We start from the raw sequence: 6,744 nt of genomic DNA on the forward strand, positions 1-6,744 counted from the left end.
ATGTTTATTTTATACTAAATATTTATAGATGAGTATAACATTTTATTTTTTGATATATATACATAAATATGTCAAAGTACCGTGTGCAGAGATTTTTATGAATGAGATGACATTTTAAGTTCCCAACAAATTATGTTCTTGTTTTCAGTGATTAGTAGATTTATTGACGGAAAATAACTCATAGAATGTTTTCTGTATGAAGTTTATTAAATTTGAATATATATTATATTATTTTCTATTAATTTTGCAATTGTTGTATATTTTCTATTTAGTTTGGTTTAGTTTGGTTTCCAAACGTTTGTTGTTTTATTTGTTTAAAACAGATCTAGCAATTCATTTTTAATTTTTTACTAATAAAGTTATTTAAAACATTGTATTAACGCAATTAATACACTTAAAATATTAACGCGATAGAAAAGTTAAACTGAGCTTAAACACAAATCTGAATTGAATTTAACATAAAAACTGGTGCAAGAGTCAAAAAATTATAAATGAACGTTCTCGAAAAAACCGAATGTACAAACAAACGAAAGCAACGAACTAACCAGTACGACTGAGAACGACAATATTTATGATTTAAATATTTGCTATATTATGCTTACTCTCTATGTCAGGATGCTTTAAGTACTGAGTACAAAGTATCCTGTAATGCCTCTCATGTTGGAAACGCTCTATAGAGAGTCCTTCGGTAAATGCATAGTAGCAAATCGAAACAGAATATATCGAAATTGGAGTTCACCCCGTTTTGTGCATATGAATACAATTTTGTTTTGCTCAGTGTTGTGCGCAAATTGTAAAGAAATAGTTTGAGAACATGATATCATACTCAGACACACATTGAAATTTTTACCCCAATTTACTTGCATAAATAGCAATAGAAACTGCAGTTAAAATAATTTTTTTAAATAACAATGTAAAAACTAATATGCACTGTCGTTGTAAATTGCAATAAAATTTTAAAATTTGTATTAAATGAAAATGATAATTTATCTAAGATTAAAAATTCTTCACACATGCAACCATATTACTTGTCAACTATTTTTACTACCCTTACTTATTTTCTCTATTTAACATGTAGTACGTATATATATTTGCTTTTTGACAATAAATTAAATGCACTTAATTATTTTATAATATACATGTGAGTTCGCTTAATTCTTATTTTATTTTAAATTATTATTTTTTATTTTCGTTCGGTATATATAAAAAAGAAATGGTAAAGTTTGGCACACTATATATCAATCTAGCTTATTATACATAAATTATTCATAAGTAACTCTTTAAGAGCTTGAATAATTACATTATTTATTTGTTTTATTATATTTTTGTAATACAATTTTAATTAATGTAAAACATAATATTAATAGTTATTGTCAACAATATTAGTAACTACTACATTATTTCTATTTAAAAGAGTGGCGTGGGTAGGATTTCATAAGGGATGAATTAATATTTTTGTATTAAATAAATTGATAAAAGTTACTATATGAAAAAAGGGTAATTGAAAAAAATTGGAAAAACTGTTTGCAAAAATTGAATGAGTATATGTTGCGATTCAAAACTAAATGGAGAACTATTTTATTCTTTTACTAAAATTATTAAATTTTCACAAATTTACATACAAAATCAAAAAAAAAATATTAACTTTACATGCTACTGACACGGTTAACATACCATGACAAGTTTTCAATCACATATACGTTCATATGTTGTCCATTTCAACATATTTTGCGTGATTTCTAAGTCATATTTTTGTTAGTGTGGGTTTTAGTAAAATCCTGATTATACAAGATTTTGAAATACAGTTTCCTTGTTTTAAAAAAAATTACAGGTAATAAGTTAGGTTCGAATAATATTATATTAGGAACATGAGAAAAAATCGCACCTATGATTAATATGATACTTCTAAAATAACAGAAATTGTATGTAAAAGATACATAGTTTGAAATTTTCTTTTAATCGAAACTAAAACGCCATTGTTGGCCAATAAATCAAAAGCTAATCAGTAAATTTTTTGGTTCTCACTTTCCGGCCTCAGCTTTTTGACAACGTTTTATAGTTTTTTTTTGTACTTTGAAGAGTTTAGAATGTAATGCACAAAATTGCACACTGCACACTGCGAGTGAATTTAATTTTTAAAATATGCACACGCATATTTGTGGTGTTGAAAGAGGTGCTGCTTTAAATTTCACATTGCACCACACGATGATTGTGCACACACATTTGTAGTGTCACATGTGGGAGAAAATTTTATGCTCGCACCGCATGGTACGACACAAATTTCTCTTGGCACACGAGTGTGCTTTTCTAATATTTCGATTGCACCCAAATGTGTGATCTCGATTTTGCGCCTGCATCCAAGATTGCAAAAAAATTACTTGGATTTCACAATGTTGTTTGAAATAGTAAATATAATTTTGCTGTAAATTTTGAAAAGATTGATATTTTCCTGCGTTGCGATCGTAACGTATATTAAAAACTGCATTAATCAACTCATGCTTTTTAAAATATTTAGTTTTATTAAGTATTTTTAATGTTTCAATGTTTTCGTTTGGTAGTAATTAGCAACTGAATACCGTTGAATTTTTGATGTTGAAGCGCTACGTTACGTTATTGGATGGTCATATCCATATGACTGCCGCGCCGGTTATATCTTCAATCCAGATTCTACTCTCCATTTCCTTATACTGTTCACTGATGATGACTAAGTCGACATTTTTATTCATACGCCAACTGCGTGAGGAGCGCATGGGCTGTGCGGCTCCTATGCATTTTTGCTTGAAGTATAATTATCATGTTTTCTGAGGTAAACTTCTTGTGTATCGCACATTTTTTGTTCCTGGAAGATGATTACATGGAATATAGTCAGCATCAACACATAAGCAACATTTAGCCGGTGCGTTACAATCCGTCATAAAGTGTCCAGTTTGTTCACATTGGATGCACTCTCCTTTTGATTATCTATCTGGTATGTTGCAGTAGTATTGTGTATGACCAATTCCACAGCATTTGTAGCATATTTGTGGATTTTCACGGAGTCTCATTCTTGCTGTAATGAAACCGCACAGCACTTTGTGTGTAAGGCAGTCAGTTTGCACTCGCACACAACGTGTGCTGAAAACAATACGAGAAGCACATTTTGTGTGCATACTCCAAAATAAAAATTAATCGAAATATGCGCAGACGAAATAGCTACTGCACATTTGTGTGATGATTTAAGAGCGCAATATATTATGATGCATATCGCAACAAAATAGTAGTGAAAACTGATTTACATTATGTTTCGTCTTCAGGTGAAATAGTTTGTTGAAAGTGTGATTTTCTATTTATATATTAATTTTGAATTTATTATTGGATGTATATATTGCTTATATTACACATTCTTTTAAGGTTTATTTATTTAAAGCATAAGATAAAACTTAATATTATTATGTATGTTAATTGAATACTTTGCCACATTAAAAATATAACTAGTTCATGAAATAGGAGTTAAATAGGTACATGAATTTGATTGAGAAAGGATATTTGTTTCGAAATGTTATAAGTAAAGAGAATCAGTTTTACGGATCTTACTCGTATTTTGAAAGAACTAAAAATATCAGTTTTGGACTATTTCACAAAATTTTATTTAATAGTAAGTTATACATTTTGATTGAGAATTTTTATCTAATTATTTGTAACATAATTATGCGTACTGACATAATATTAAATATAAAAAGCAACTAAAGTATTTATTACAGCGACATAAATCAACGACATAAATAAAAATTAAATTTATAAAAATTCTTTTTTATATATAAAATTTTTAATAAAAAATATTTTATTTTAATTATTTATATTTTTTTTAACCAAGTATTTTTTTCACTTGAATTATAGCTCTGCTTACTTAGCACAGTAGAAAGGGCGCTAAATGATCGTTCCACTGAATCCTGTGTTGCTGGAACCGCTAAAGCAACTGCTTCCAATTCCAATGCTTTTGATAAAAGTTAGATACTCAACATAAGTCAATACATGTTTTTTAGGAAGAAGAATATCTTTCCAAAAGATATATTTATTTCTTTTAAGCAGGTGCAAAACTCACCAAACAAATATTTTAAGTTCATTTACTGAATTTGCATTCAAAAATCTTACGTTTTCGTACAAAAGTTGGGGTGAAATATACAAAAAACTAGTATTTTAAGTTAAAATACAAATAAGGTTAAGACATTTATGATTTTTAGTTTACATTATAAATACTTAATAAAACTAATCACTGTAAATAGTATGAGTTAATTTATGTAATTTTTAACGTACGTTACGATTCCAACGAAGACAAATATCGATCTTTTCAAAATTTACAGCAAAATTTTATTTACTATTTCAAACCAATTTGTGAAATCCAAGTTATTCTTTTTGCAGTCTGGGATGCAGGCGCAAAATCGAGATCACATATTTGGGCATGTTTGATTGGACATTCTGATCGCTTGTGTTTGTGTCAAGATCGGAGTCTAGTAAAACAAATCTATTTCGCACATCATTAAGAAATCTGTTGACATGGTTTGCTTGTTTGAGCTTTTCGATGTCAACTTTCCTCTACGTTGCATTTAAACTTCGATTCACTAAGTTGATTTTCATTCTTAAGCATTCAATTACTATATATTGATCATTACCTATATCAGCACCTCTATGATATCGAGGAACGAAGACCTCCATTTGTTATTTATGGTGATATGATCGATTTGACTTTGTGTTCTACCGTCCGGCGAGACTCATGTAACTTTATACGGCAGTTTATGTGGTAATATACTCCCTTCAATGACAAGTAAATAAAAGTTGTTTCTTTGTAATTTAGATTAACATTCCCTAGTAACCAGAGCTTGATTAGTTGCTGCCTATTCTTTTTCATTTATAAATATTTTAATGAATTGTCAAAACAATAGGCCTTTTTCTATACTGCCCGAAATATACACAAAACAACAACTTTATGTTCTCTATATCGGTCAGTATAAGTATACTGGCCACACAGAGGGTCAGTAAAAAAAAAGTGTTACCAACGCAATAAGCGAACTATTGTAAACCTTCGTTGGAAATTCCAACGAATATTGCAATCATACGTCAAAAATTATGTGTAAATAAAAATTCAAACAGAATTCAAAAATTTCATAAATTTAAAAATTGGAAAAAAAAGAAAAATTTCAGTGCTTTATGTTATGTTAAAATTTTCAACATTTTCCCATTCTCCTTAATTTTGTATTTATTTTAATTTTCAATCTATGTTAATTATTTATTTTTGCACAAAATATAATTTCCTTGCATTATGCTACATAACACTTGACATAATGCAACAGTGATGGCAGTGGCTCGCGAGTTACATTCTTTTATCTTATCCCTAAACAATTTATTATCGTTGTTCGTTTTGTTATCATTGTATTTTACTATATTCTACTATCTTTAATTAAACATTGTAACTAAAAATATTATTATCGTTGTTCGGCCTAACCAAACAACGAATTGTCTTATCAGGATTCGATACTTCGAATCCTCTCTATAAATATAAGCAAGATGTTAGATATAGGTTAGTCTTAAGATTTAAGTTAAATAAAGAAGTTACAAAAACCGAAGTTTTGTGTCCTCATTCATTTAATTCGCGTGGCCAACATAGGCCAGCATGCACAGACATTAAGTCTGTTTGAAACAAATTGGCATCATTTTTAAAATATGTTAATTGCTTTGCAATTGTGGAATTTAATGGCTGATCTTTTGAAATGATGCCTCACACCTATCACTTCGAATCTCCTCATTTGGCCTGCAAGTAGGAGTGCTGCTAACCCTAACAGAGAAACTTCAGTGGAAAGGAAGGGAACAGAAGAAATGAGGTGAGAAATCGTGGTCTGAGGCTGGCGACCTCTTATCAGTTATAAAATCTATTGCTACGAATCCAACAATACTGTCTCGGAGAAGAATTCGCCCAAGATATTGACCAACGCAACGTATAAAGGGCAACGATTTTAAATTAGCAACATGGAATATTTTGACTATGCTTCAACCCGGTAAAATGGCAAAAATAGCTGACAAACTTAGAACGTATGGCATTACAGTAGCGTATCTACAAGAAATAAGGTGGAAGGGGCATGGCGAAATCAAGAAACGAGATTATAGCATTTTCTACAGGCGCGCCGAAATTCAAGGTCACAAAGGCACAGGTTTTTGCGTCACCAAAAAATGCGAAATAGTGTAATGGCTTTCGAACCAATAAATGAACATATATGCTATTTGCGACTCAAAGGTGAATTCCAAAATATATCAACTTTGTCGGTTTATGCGCCCACAGAAGAAAGTGAAGATGAGGACAAGGATGAATTCTATGATAAAATGTCGAATGTATGCAGTAAAATAAGCAGGTATGATATTAAAATACTTTGTGGCGACTACAACGCAAAGATCGGAAAGGAACAATCACTACTACAACAAGTCGCAGGAAAACATTCGCTTCATGAAAATACAAACGATAATGGTCTACGTCTATGTAACTTTGCTGAATCGCAAGGACTATTTATAAGTAGTACATCATTTCAGCACAAGTGTACACATAAGCAAATGTGAAGAATACCAGGACAAAATGATGCCAATCAAATTGATCACATATTAGTAGATAAGAGACATGTGTCTTCAGTTATTGACGTACGATCTTACTGGGGTGCAAATTGTGACTCAGATCACTGTATGGTTGGTTGTTCCGCGTATTCGTCAAAAAATTTTGGCTAA

The 6,744-nt window shown here is 30.1% G+C and overlaps 1 pseudogene; it reads left to right on the top strand.

The window, feature by feature from the left end:
- The window catches only part of LOC119666098, a 10,987-nt pseudogene extending 4,243 nt beyond the window's left edge, over window positions 1–6,744 (top strand).

This window comes from Teleopsis dalmanni, chromosome 1 (genome assembly GCF_002237135.1).
Source record: "Teleopsis dalmanni isolate 2A chromosome 1, ASM223713v2, whole genome shotgun sequence".
NCBI classification, from domain to species: domain Eukaryota; kingdom Metazoa; phylum Arthropoda; class Insecta; order Diptera; family Diopsidae; genus Teleopsis; species Teleopsis dalmanni.